Source organism: Arachis ipaensis, chromosome B9 (genome assembly GCF_059453495.1).
Source record: "Arachis ipaensis isolate K30076 ecotype BB chromosome B9, ASM5945349v1, whole genome shotgun sequence".
NCBI classification, from domain to species: Eukaryota; Viridiplantae; Streptophyta; class Magnoliopsida; order Fabales; family Fabaceae; genus Arachis; species Arachis ipaensis.
In genome coordinates, this window is record NC_142444.1 from 109,925,218 (window position 1) to 109,939,545 (window position 14,328).

At 38.5% G+C, this 14,328-nt stretch overlaps 1 non-coding gene across 1 annotated transcript; it reads right to left on the reverse strand.

The window, feature by feature from the left end:
- Positions 1 to 795: 795 nt before the first annotated feature.
- LOC148545876 (small nucleolar RNA R71) lies at positions 796 to 899 on the reverse strand. The gene has a single exon (XR_015900468.1). It is a non-coding gene; the product is annotated as a small nucleolar RNA R71 (small nucleolar RNA).
- Between the last annotated feature and the right edge of the window lie 13,429 nt (positions 900 to 14,328).

Here is a 14,328-nt window from a genome sequence, read left to right on the forward strand (position 1 = left end):
AAAAAAATAAAAAAATATATATTTAAATAAATAAAATAGCACTAAAAATTTATTATTTTTTTATTTCTAAATTTAAGTTTGGTGTTACCCAGTTAATTTTATTTTAATTTTTTTGTTTATTTTTTCTTTTAAATTTTAAATTTTTTTATTTTTTTATTTAGTATTTTTATTTTATTATTTTACACAGGTTATTTCACAGGGACTTCTCTGCACTCTGACGTAGAGAGTCCCATTTTTTTCTTGTTTTCTGCTTGTGTATGCGCAGGAACAGAGACAAAGAATATCTCTTAGACTTTGATCCTGAACCTGAAAGAACTTTCAGGTGACGTTTACAACAAGCAAGACTTTGCAAGGCTGCAGAATCCACTATGGCAAATAATAATGCTAATGCCAATGTGGTAAATCCGAATGGGGATGATCAACAGAGGAGAGTGCTTGGCTCTTATTCTGCCCCTACTGCGGATCTCTATGGAAAAAAGTATTGTGGTGCCTCCCATAACTGCAAACAACTTTGAGTTGAAGCCACAACTGGTCACCCTGGTGCAGCAAAACTCCCAGTATCATGGATTTCCTCATGAAGATCCAAATCAGTTCATATATGATTTTCTGCAGATATGTGATACTGTGAAGACAAATGGAGTGAATCCAGAGGTGTATAGACTCATGCTTTTCCCGTTTGCTCTGAGGGATAAAGCAAAGCTATGGCTAGATTTCCAACCAAAGGAGAGTCTGAATACTTGGGAAAAGGTCGTTACTGAATTTCTCACTAAATTTTTGCCACCAAAGAAGCTGACTAAGCTTAGGTTGGAGGTTCAGACTTTCAGACAGAAGGAGGGTGAAACTCTTTATGAAGCTTGGGAGAGATACAAGCTACTGACTAGGCAATGCCCTCCTGACATGTTCTCCAAGTGGACCCAACTGGATATCTTTTATGAAGGCTTAGAAGAGATGTCAAAGATGAGCTTAGATACCTCTGCAGGCGGTTCATTGCACAAGAAGAAGACACCAGAGGAGACTATTGAGCTGATTGAATTAGTTGCAAGTAACCAATATCTCTACTCATCTAACAGGAATCCTGTGAACTCTGAAACCTCTCAAAAGAGAGGTGTGTTGGAAGTAGAAGCTGTTAATGCTCTTCTTGCTCAGAACAAGCTGATGTCTCAGCAAATAAATCTACTTACTCAACAGATGGGTGGCATGCAAGTCTCAGCTATCAACACCCAAAATCCACCACAGGAAGTCTCCTATGACATGGCAGGTAACTTTATGCAAAATGATAATTATGATTATGCTCAACCCTCTTCTGAACAGGTGAATTACATGGGGAGTGGTCCTAGAAATCCCAACAATGATCCATATTTTAAGACATACAACCAGGGATGGAGGAATCACCCAAATTTTGGATGGAGGGACCAACCTCAGAGACCTCAGAACGTCAACAATAGTTCTCAGGGCGGTTTCCAGTAGAACAATGATTTGGAAGCAATATTGACAGGTTTTAGACAGGAAACCAGAGCATCCATCAAGAACCTGGAAATTCAAATGGGTCAATTAGCCACAAAGGTCAATGAAATTGATCAGAGGACCACTAATAGCCTTCCTGGTAACACAATTCCAAATTCAAGAGAGGAATGCAAGGCTATCACCATAATAAGTGAACAAGTGGCAAGTGCGGAAGCACAATTTATGCAGGAAACTAAGGCCTCCATTAGAAACTTAGAAGTGCTAGTGGGCTAACTGAGCAAGCAAATACTTGAGAGGTCTGCAAGTACAGTTCAAGGTGATACAGTGGTGAATCCAGGAGAAGATTGCAAGGGTATTCAATTAAGAAGTGGTAAAGTAGCTGGCTCTGAGACCAAGGCTAATGAAGAGCTAGTTGAAAAGGAAGCTCCAGAGGAGAAGAAGGAAGAAGTAGAACACGCCCCTCCAAAGCGTGCGGACAACCCATTCCCAGACTCTCTTGACACTTATCCTACTTTGCCAAAGGCTCCTGAATACAAGCCTAAAATGCCATATCCTCAGAGACTTCAAAAGGAGACCAAGGACAAACAGTTCTCAAAGTTCTTGGAAATCTTCAGAAAGTTACAAATCAATATTCCTTTTGCTGAGGTTTTGGAGCAAATGCCTATCTATGTCAAGTTCATGAAGGAGCTGTTGTCAAAGAAAAAGCGTTTAAAGGGAGATGAAACAATAGTCCTGACTAAGGAATGTAGTGCTGTAATTCAGAATAACTTGCCAAGAAAGATGCCAGATCCAGGGAGCTTTCAAATTCCATGCACTATTGGGAGCACAACCTTTGAGAAAGCTTTATGTGATCTGGGAGCGAGCATCAATTTAATGCCCTTATCTGTGATGAAGAAGCTGCAGATCCAAGAGGCACAACCCACAAAGATAGCATTACAGATGGCGGACAAATCTATAAAGCCGGCATACGGATTAGTGGAGAATATATTGGTCAAAGTGGGTAAGTTCTTCCTCCTAGTAGATTTTGTGATTCTTGATACAGGGGAGGATGAGAATGCCTCTATAATTCTAGGAAGACCATTCCTAGCCACTGGAAGAGCTCTGATTGATGTAGAAGTGGGTGAATTAGTGCTTAGAGTGCATAATGAGAAACTGGTCTTTCATGTCTTCAAAGATGTACACTCAACAGGTGTAGAAGAGAGGTGCATGCAGGCTGAGCTTATTGATCCAAACCTTCAAGAACCCCCTGATGATGCACAGCAGAATTTGCAACTCAAACCTCCTGTGGTGACAACCGATAAAATTCCGCCTGACATAAAACCTAAGTTTGGTGTTGAAACTGCATCATCCACCAAAGAGGAGGTCCCCAAAAAGAAAAAAAATACCCAGAGGATGGAGAAACAAAAAGATCCCCACTGAATGTTTCTCCCCAGGAATGAAGGTGGTGTTGACCAGCAATCCAACATGGGTTTATACAGTAATCAAAATCCTCTCTCTAGAGCATATTGAGCTACGTTATGGAGATACAGGAAAGAAGTTCAAAGTAAGGGGTGAAGAGCTGAGCCCCTATGATCCTCCTCCTTAGAGGAGCTGACCGTCAAGCTAGTGACGATAAAGAAGCGCTTGTCGGGAGGCAACCCGATAAATTCGTATCCTTAGCTATTTTTCGTAGTAGTAGTTTTCTTAGTTATTTTAGTTTATTTTTTTTAGTTCTTACTAATTTTCTGATCATGCAGCTATGTTCTTCCAGGAACCGAACACCTCAAGCTAAAAAAAAAAAAGCACCCGACGCGCCAGCGTCGCTGACGCGAACGCGTCATCTAGGGGTGCAAGAAAAAATAAAAAGTTACAGAGAGTTGCGCGGGAGTGGCGCCAGAATGGAGCCTTTCGCACAAACGATCCCACGCGATCGCGTACCTCACGCATTCGCGTCGTTTGTGATTTTCGTCATTCACGCGGTCGCGTCACCGACGCGATCGCGTGACCTGCAAATTCGATGTAAAAAAGCGTTTGGGCAGAGATTTGTGCCAGCTTGGGGATAGAAGTGTGCTAAAAGCACAAATTTGGTCACCCAGACGCGTGACTGACGCGTTCGCGTCAGTAGCATATATGGCCATCCACGCGATCGCGTGCCTGACGCTGACGCGTCATTAAGGAAGTTCCGCGAAGCACGCGAACGCATGCTCCACGCGAACGCGTCGCTTGCGCCGCCCAGTTTTCTTTCTCTCTCTCTCCCAATCCTAATTCTCTCTTATTTTCTTATCCTTTTATTTTATTTTTTTCTTCTTTCAATTTAATATTTGTCTCCTCTATTTTCAGTTCTTATTTGCTTGAGGACAAGCAAACCTTTAAGTTTGGTGTTGACGCTGCGCTTATAGGTTTTCTAGTACAAAAGGGAGCTGAATCATCTTCGCGAAGGAGCACAACTTGAAGAATAAAGCGACCGCTAGGATAATTAAGGTGGTTGAGTTCCTTTCATTTTTATTCCTCCCCTCTTTATATATGTTATGTTCCAGTTTCCTATTATTTTGCTTTGTTTGTTGCATGATCTTTTATTAGTTAGAATCCTAGGACTAGTTTAGTTTTCTTTTAATTGCTTTAATGACTGAAAAGATGTTTCATGTACCACTCACTAAACTTGAATCTAAAAAGAAAAGAAAAAGAAGTGATGTGTTGCATGAGAAATTGAGTTAATTTTAAGAATAGTCTGATTTACTGAGATGTGGTGGTATTTTTTTTCTGTGATTCTGAACGCATGCTTGAACAGTGCATAATTTTGATAGTGAAGCTTATGAATGTTAAAATTGTTGGCTATTGAAAGAATGATGAAAAAGAAAAATGTTATTGATAATCTGAAAAATCATAAAATTGATTCTTGAAGCAAGAAAAAGCAGTGAAAACACAAGGCTTGCGAAAAAAAAATTTATAATATAAAAAAAACAAGAAAAATAAAAAGCAAGCAGAAAAAGCCAATAACCCTTTAAACTAAAAGGCAAGGGTAAAAAGGATCCAAGACTTTGAGCATTAATGGATAGAAGGGCCCTAAGGAATAAAATCCTGGCCTAAGCGGCTAAATCAAGCTGTCCCTAACCATGTGCTTGTGGCGTGAAGGTGTCAAGTAAAAAGCTTGAGACTGAACGGTTAAAGTCGTGATCCAAAGCAAAAAGAGTGTGCTTAAGAACTCTGGGCACCTCTAACTGGGGACTCTAGCAAAGCTGAGTCACAATCTAAAAAGGTTCACCCAGTTATGTGTCTGTGGCATTTATGTATCCGGTGGTAATACTGGAAAACAAAATGTTTAGGGTCACAGCCAAGACTCATAAAGTAGCTGTGTTCAAGAATCAACATACTGAACTAGGAGAGTCAATAACACTATCTGAATTCTGAGTTCCTATGGATGCCAATCATTCTGAACTTCAAAGGATAAAGTGAGATGCCAAAATTGTTCAGGATTGCAGTTGTAAACCCCACTATAAGAGAAGACATGGGCTTAATCGAACTCTCATTCTCATGCAAATTCACATCCTAAGCTTATATTAGTTTTGGTTGCTTGAGGACAAGCAACAGTTTAAGTTTGGTATTGTGATGCGTGAGCATCTTGTCTATCTTTTCCTAGTGAATTTGCATCAAAATTGTTGAATTTAATTAAGAATTAATTATATTTTAGCCACTATAGATGCTATTTTGAGTTTTGTACAATACTGTTTATTTTAGGTAGCATTTGGCGGAATTTGATGGAGTTTCTGCAGAGAAAGAGAAGAAGCCAAGGAGATGACCAGCGAATACCGACGCGGACGCATGGCTCACGCGACCGCGCGGAATGGAGGAAATCACAATGACGCGATCGCGTGCCTGACGCGAACGCGTGGTCTGGAATCTGCACAAATAACGCGAACGCATGGACGACGCGGACGCGTCACATGCGCCACGTGCAGAAAATGCAGAAAAACGCTGGGGGCGATTTCTGGGCTGTTTTAATTCAATTTTCAGCCCAGAAAACACAGATTAGAAGCTGCAGAATGGACAGAACAAGTGGTCCCCACCCATCAACTGAAGATCTGTTAATTAATTCAAATTTAAATTCAAATTTTAAATTAGAAAAAGATATTATTTTAAGTTTAAATTTAAATATTAGATTTTAAATTTATTAGGATTAGTTATAAAAAGGAATCTGATGCCATCAGATTGGAACGGTACATTTTTTACCTGAATCCTTATTTTCTCTTTTCCATGAGCAACTAAACCTCCACTGTTAAGGTTAGGAGCTCTGTCTATTGTATGGATTGATAATATTATTTTTCTATTTTAATTCATGTTTTGATTTATATTTCAATAATTGTTTTCGTTCTTTATTTTATGAATTTGGGTGGAACGGAAGTATGACCCATGTTCTATTTGAGTTCTTGTAAAACTTGGAAAAGCTCTTTACTTGAACAATAGCTTGAAAACATATTATCCTGAATTTCTAATTGTTTGTATTTAACGGGATACGTGACATATATTCCCTTTATCTTTGAATAATTAGGATTCTTGTGGAATATAAACTAGGATTCGATCATCACCCTCTAATTGGAATTAATTGACCAAGGAATTGGCAGTTGATGAATTTTAGAGGAGACTAGGAAGGTCTAAGGAATTAGGGTCTAGTCATAAATAGTTTGCCATGAATTAAATCTTGCATAATTAAAATAGTTAACAAGAAAAGTCAATCCAGAAAATAGATAACTCTGAAGCCTTAACTGCCTTCTCTATATATTATTCCCAACTTAATTACTTGCCCTTCTTCAATATTTTTTATATTGTTTAATCTCTTTTATACTGCATCTCAACACCAATTTTTGTTTGTCTAACTAAGCCTATCAAACACTATTGTTGCTTAGTCCATCAATCCACGTGGGATCGACCCTTACTCACGTAAGGTATTACTTGGTACGACCCGGTGCACTTGCCGGTTAGTAAGTGTGGTTGTAAAATACAGCATCAATTACGAGACATAAATCGTTGTACTCCTCTAAAACCATATCCACGGAAAGTCTCATTCGTGTGGAGTCGTTAATCTGATTAGAGCACCAATAATATAATTATAATTAAAAGTGTGTTGAAAAATTTATGTTAAAAATACTTTGTTATAAATATTACCTGAATATTGAAGTCATCTTGTAAAGTACATTCTCTCATCCAACTGGTCACTCAAACTCTGCTATCATTCCTATGATATAAAACATTCAACAAATATAAAGCATTCAACAAATAGTTATTATATACATATAAGATATAAGCTATTGAACTTGTTATGATATTTGAAAAAAAAAAATTGAGAAGACTTACGATCTATTTTTTGGACTGGGTGGGCCAAAAGGTGTGGTATGTAACACCCTACCACACAGAGTCTTACACCTAGGATGTAAAACAGAGGCGGCAAGGCGCTACGACCTCTAAAATAAAATATATAATAATATATAACAATGGATAAAATATACTAGGAGTCATGAAAAATGGGTAAACAAATTTCGCAAAAATAAAAAGCGCATTGCTTGAGGAAATGAATTAATGGCATGCTAAGAAACCTAAAGGTTCAAGATAAGAATAGACGAAAGAGTAACAAGAGTGCCAAGAATACAGTGAAATTAGCTCCTAACTCAGCCTACAAGCCTAGGCTGTCCGGAGAATATTTACATATATATGTACATAAGTATCCCGAATATCAAAATACAGAAACAAATCCCTAACTCTTCTGCAACCTCTAGGAGGAACAAAATAAACAAGTTTCTTGGAGAGCAAGCTAAGTACATGATTCATATATATACAAACATAAGGCCCAAAATATCCCAGACTACTCCGCTTCAGGAAATCCAGACGCCTAGCAAGGAGCCTCTCGACCTGCATCTGAAAACAACAACACAGTATGGGATGAGAACTGGAGGTTCTCATCATGGTAAAGGTGCCACGCGTATAATAAATAAGGTCCTGGGAATGCCAGAGGCAATCCTAGAACTATGTTATCACAATTACAAAACTTAACCTCTAAGTAAAAGCCATAAATAGGGGTAGGTGTCCTAAGTACACTATAATCTTTTGTCTTAAACCTAGCACCTAAAGCTCAACCCGTTCACCATTCCTCCATCTTCCATAAATTCAGTAGAGACAAGCAACCAAACAAATTCACGCACAAGTAATAAGCAGATAGTGCAAATAGCAAGAATAGCAGGTAACAGGACATATGTGTTCAATTAGGCAATCCCAGATAATGCATAGCAATCACACAAACAAATGCACATGATGCATGCCTGTCCTATGGCTGATGAGGCTCATCTGTCAGTTATCCAGCCAACCCGACAAGTCCGAAAAACCTTAGACTGTCCCCGTCGCACATCCCTATGAGTCTATTGACGTGGAGGCAGAAGTCGGCTAATTAAGAAATCAATATAGAGAATGCGTTGAGAGTATAGTTCTTAACCAGCTAAGATCCGCCTTGTCAATTTAGAAAATTTGTCACAAAATTTAGAAATAAAAATACTGGGAGTATGAGTCCCAGGTCGTCTCCCAACGAGTTGCAGGAAAGGGTGCTAACTTATTAATCAGGAATTTTCGAAAGAGTTCAAGTTTGGATAATGAGCAATAATTATAAATGAAAGCAATAAAACTAAGAATTATTATTAATATAAAAGGCCTTGACTGGGAGAATGATTAATTGGAAGTTCTATCCTTGTAGGGATCTCTTAAGTGTAGTATCAAGAAGGTTGTTGTTTTCACTTAGTTAACCCTTACTAAATAAAGGAAAGTCAAGTGATTGAGCTAATCCTTATTCGCAAATCCTAGTCCTCTCCCTTGGGAAGGTCTAGTGTTAGTAAATACAGAACTAGCCAACAACTTCCAATTTAACCAACACTTAAGCCTTCCAACTCAAGTGTCTCCTCTTAATCAACCCCCATGTCAAGTTTGGGAAATCTACTCCATTGACATGAATATAATACTCAGAAAATATAAGAAGACATAATAAATTAATTCAAATAAAATAGAGATTGAAAATTAATTAAAAGTAAAAGTAATCCTCTTCACTAACAATTCATGAAAATAATCCAATTAGAACTCTAAATAAAATAAATAAGGATATGGAAGAATAAGGGACAAAGTAAACAAACTAGAATAATGTCTTCAACGGAGGTAATGACTCTTCAGTATCCAAAAGCATGAAACAATAAATGTAAAGTGAACCTAGAGGGAAAGTAATCCTCTCTAAATTCAGATCTAGAAACCTAAAAACTATCCTAATGTATCTAAAATTGTATGTCTATTATGTCTAAGATGTGTGTTGAGTCTCTGTATGTTCCCTGGCTTTATTCTGTGTTTCTGGGCCAAAAACTGGGTTAAAACGCGGCCTGAAATCGCCCCCAGCGTTTTCTGTTAATTTTGCAGATCGCGCAGGTCACGCGTACGCGTCGTCTACGCGTTCGGGTCATTCAGTGATTTTCCTTGTCACGCGTACGCGTCGTCCACACGTTCGCATCATTTGTGCAGACTCCAATCCACGCGTTCGCGTCAGGCACGCACTCGCGTCGCTGCGATTTTCTCCATTCCACGCGTTCGCGTGAGCCATGCGCGCGCGTCGGTGTTCGCTGGTCATCTCCTTAGTTTCTTGTGTTCCTTCCATTTTTGCAAGCTTCCTCTCCATTTTCTAAGCTATTCCTGCCCTATGAAGCCTGAAACACTTAACACACGGATCACGGCATCGAATGGTATAAAGGAGAATTAAAATATACTAATTAAAGATCTCTAGGAAGCAAGTTTTTAACCATAGAATAATACTAGGAAGGAATTATAAAATCATGCAATTAGTATGAATAAGTGGGTGAAGACTTGATGAAACCATTCAATTAAACACAAGATAAACCATAAAATAGTGGTTTATCATCTATGCATAGATTTCACATTCATATAACATTCAAATCACTCACTGGGGGCCATCCATACCTGGAAATTTATATGTGCCCGGTCACCCTTACGACGTAGGGTCAATAGAGTATCGAGATTCAACCTGGAACACGTGTTGGCGAGCCACGGTTCTGTTACCCAGGGAAACTCGTATCTCAGATATCGTTCATAAGCCATTTCATATTTATAATCATTTTATAACCATTTATCAAAGCCATGGAATATTAACTCCTTTCATTAACAACTTCCCTTTCACATTTTTCATCATATTTACCTCTTTCTTCACTCCCAAGTTACCTCAAACTCCTATCTTCTGCTATATACTAAACTTACTAGTGGGATCTAAGATTAACAGGGCAAAAATAGAGGTTTTAGGGCTTAAAATCATGTTTAGAACAAAGAAATAAAGGTGCTAAAAAACAGGGCGTGTGCGTACACACATACCTGTGCGTGTGCACAGCTCAACAAGAAAGCAGTATGTGTGCGTACGCAGGAATACATGCACGCGCACACATCCCTTAGTGTGCCTGTGTCTCAGTTGTGCTAGCGCCACCAACATAAGGCTCATCCTAGCGTGTGCGTGTGCACAGAAGCGTGCGTACACATAAGTTGAAATTTGCCTTTGTTGGGTGCGTGCGCACAGACTTGTGCGTGGGACCACACCAGAAAATCTGGTTCTGCTGCAACGTTTAAAATTTTAGATTTTTGCACCAAATTTCTGGCATCCATAACTTCCTCTACAAAATTCAGTTTTTCACAAATTTTATATCGATTTGAAGCTTATCAAACACCATTTAATTTAAAACAAACCTCATTGACATTCAAAATTTGAGGAGCAAGTTATGGACTTCTAAAGTTTATTAAAATTCACTTTTTACCAAAAACACCCCAAACCTTATTTTTGCCAAAACCACATTTTCCTCCCAGAAACTCATTTCCAGCCAACCTAATATACCACAATCGTCAATATAAACAGCCCTTAACCATAGCACAACCATTCAACCACAACCATGTTATTACTTTGCCATGATCATGATTCCTTCATGCATCATTGCCATACTAATATACATATATAAATAAATTCAATCAACAACCAAATCTCAAGAAGCACCATCAACTAACCATATCTTTCAACATAAATTCAACATCCACCTATCCATTAACATATATCAATATCATCATCAACCCTTTCTTAGCAATTCCAAAAATACATATCCAACAATGTCGATATCTCATACTCATAATTTTTCAACACAAACTCAAGCATTAATATAACCAATATCATTACAAAGCTAACCATTCAATGTATATAACTACTTCAGCTTATCCTATAAGGCACTAGCCTCAGTTTTCACACAACCTTACATATTAAACGCGCAAAACCTAAACCATACCTTGGCCGATCACTTTATTCAACCCAAGGCAGCTTCTTAAGCAAGAACACAGCCCCCAACGCTAAAAGAAACTAGCCACAAACCAAGCTTCAATCACCCACAAGCCTTCAAACACACACTTTCACTTCCAATGCATATATATGGACTTAATTCATACCTAATACACACATATGTTACCAATTCTGATTTTACCTAATGGATTAAAAATTAAATTTAAGATTAGGGTAACCTTACCACTCCCACACGCATAGCAACTCAAACCCAGTAAGCCTCGCAAGCTAAAACGAACCTAAAACACCAAATTATACAAAATCTCAACACCAAAGCCCAATAAATTCAGAACTGGAAATAAGGAAATTGAGGTAGAAAATGTGGATTTCTTACCTTACAATGTTATGGGATTTGTAGAGCTCGACGCCGCGGACACATAGCCGCAAACGATGCGACGATCGGAGCTCGGAGCGAGAAGTTATGTGGATTTGAATAGAATCAAGGGTTTTGGAATCTTCAACATGTTCTTCCCCATTTAGCTAGCTGCCAAGCGTGTTCTGCATGCTGAATGGAAATGAAATGAGCTTCAGCTCATTATATATAGTGAGTTGGTTGGGCCCACGGGCCCGGTTCGGGTCCGGTTCGATCGGTTCGGCTCGTTCGGCCCAATCTTGGGCCAAATTTTTTGAAATTAGTGTCAAAATTCTCGTTTTGACAAAATCTATCCTATTTTGATATTAGTTTTGCATTTCTAATTTTCCTAATTAAAATTCAATTTATTGACTAATTATGTGCTAATTTTACGGGTTTTACATCCTACCCACCTAATTAGGAATTTTGCCCTCAAAATTCAAACTTAATTATTTGAAAAGAGGTGTGGATAGTCTTTCGGCATATTCCAAGTTTCTTGAAGCTAACCTCATCACTCAAAGTGTCCATCCCCTTTTATTTAAACTGACTTAGGTTATAAGACATGCATTTGTTTTAAAAGCGTGTTTCAGAAGTTACGAAGTGTGGAGTGTACGTTGAATAGGTTTGAAAGGTACGGAAGAACAACTATTTGGCACGCCACTGACCATCAATACTCTCCAATAATTGAAATAGGCTAACTTACCGGGGTTTAACTTCTTAGTTTTTGATTGCTCGTCTGATTCTAGTTCGTTGAAGTAATACTCAGAAATAGGTATCTTCTTCCTTCCAACTTGAGAAGTCTTCTTCTTAGATCTGCCTACCTTCTTTGTCGGCTTCCATAATGAGAATCTTAACTCAAATTTGCGTAACTTTTTCTCTGTTGTCTCGGCTATCAAATTCAGGAATTAAGATGTTCGATGTTCCAGTTTCCAATTAATTCAGAGGTGTTTAGCGTACTGTGGAGTCTTACCTTCTCCCTGATGTATAGTCTCGTTGATATCCCCAATAAGTAGTTTGCTCCGATGGGCAAAATGGACTTGATCACTTGATCCACGAGTTCTTAACAGCATCACCTTTTGTCCTAGACCTTGGCAATCTATTACAAAATCAATAGCTATTCCCTTTTACCTTTAATGTAGAACCTTCGACGGTTGTGGCATTTTGAACGGCTTCTGGTGGTCTCTCATTTCTCTCTCATACGTCAAACTTGCAATCACATAGATTTCCACTTCGTTCTTCACTTCTGGCTGCTCAAAATATCTTCTTAGATTCGTGGTAGGTTTTAGAAATCTTAAGGTAAATTCGGAAATCCTCTCTTGTAAGCTTCGGGCAATAGTTTCTTATTTCAACTTCCGACCTCGACACATAACCCTCTCTTGGTATCTTCTTAATTCAACCGGCATCAGCACTCTTAGCAGCTCCTTATCACCGTTATTGCACTCCTAAAGTCCTTGATTCTATGATCTCTATTTCGGCATTAGGCATATAAATCTCTTCTTAGTTTTCCTTTTGTTTACCAGATTTTGACATCATCCTCGGTAGATCTTTATTGTCTTCTTACGCTTCCTGCATTTCGTCTTTGCTACATTTTAAGACCGCAATAGATTTAGTTTGACTCCTTTAGCTATACCCTTGATGTCCAATTTAAAGTTCCAACTTTTCTAGCCTTCCTTATTCCGAAATTTATATCCAAGCATTTTCCCATAAACTTCTTACTCAGGGTGTCCGTTTCCACTTCACGATGTTGTATTTACACGTATCCTAAACCCCTCTGGTAATGTATTGCACTAATTCAGAGTTGTTAAATAAGTTTGGGTATCCTGATTACTAGATTTGGGGTTAATCATTCTCTTGGAGTTTGAAAGCTCTCTTCATATTCGGGTATCCATGTAACCGATGTATTTCAAGCGCATTAAACTAATCATAGGCTTTGTGGTCGGCAAGAATTTAAAGCTCCAAAACTCTTTTTTGATGGCGCACGCTTACATGCTTCATCTTCCGTGTCCAAAAGTCTTGCTCTTAAGGAATCAACATCTCAACAGTTGCAGCTATAATTTATACGTGATACTAATATAGGCTCGAGTTAATTTTCAAAAGGACATTAAGCTCGAAAAATGAATGAGCAATTCAAACGGTGTTCGTAGTAAGTCAGAAAGAAAATCTTGTATACGGTTAATCAGGATTATACCAAAATGATGGAATGCACAAGGAAAGGAACCTAGGTGCATCTCAAGAAAAGAGTTCAAATTAAAGACCTTTGGTAGAAAGAACAGAGCGTACAGAAGTCTCAGCTGATTCTGAAGAACATAGTTTGCAAATAAGGGCAACTCTAGTCATAGTGAGCATACAATATTCAAGGATTACGCGTTTATACCAAAACAAGCTCAGACTCATCCTGGAAGAAACAAAATTCATGCGCATAAAGAGTAAAGTTAGAAAGGTAGTCAAGCCATTTAGGAAGAGCTCCGGATATAATGTCAATGTAGGTTTCAAAAGAAGGATTAGATCGAGTCGCGAAGGTTCGTTAGTACACTCTCTCTGCATAAGGCTTCCTGCCGTTCTCTTCCTTCTTCTCCGGCATAACCGGCGCTTCCCACAAAGAAATAGTTGGTTAGATGATTCCTTCTTCTAGTACTCCCTTCTACTCAATCCTAAATTCTACCGATTATAATAATGTCTTTGCTTGTGGTGTGATTGAAGTTAATCTGGCTTCTGGGACTAAGCCTATCGTAAACTCGCTTTCTCTCTGAGATGGAAGTTCTGACACACCTTCAAGAATTGTCTTAGTAACTCTCTTGTATAGGGATTTGGTTTCTTCTTCACTTGCCTCTTAACAATTAACAGCTAAAGGTTGAATTCGCTCTATTCCTCTTCCTCAAAGTTTCACTGTCACTGGATTCCGAACAATAACTCCGCGTAGCCTTCAACACTCTTGATTCCTTAGATATGGTCCAACCTGCTTCCACTATACGGTCCAACCTGCTTCCACTACGACACTTAATCCTCAACCTTCAAAAGCCTAACCACTCCTCTAAGTTAGCTAAGTATCACTCCATCTCAACAACCAATAGTTTTCGACTAATTATCGACTTGGACCTCATGATTACTGAAACTTGTCATGCGTCACGAACGATTT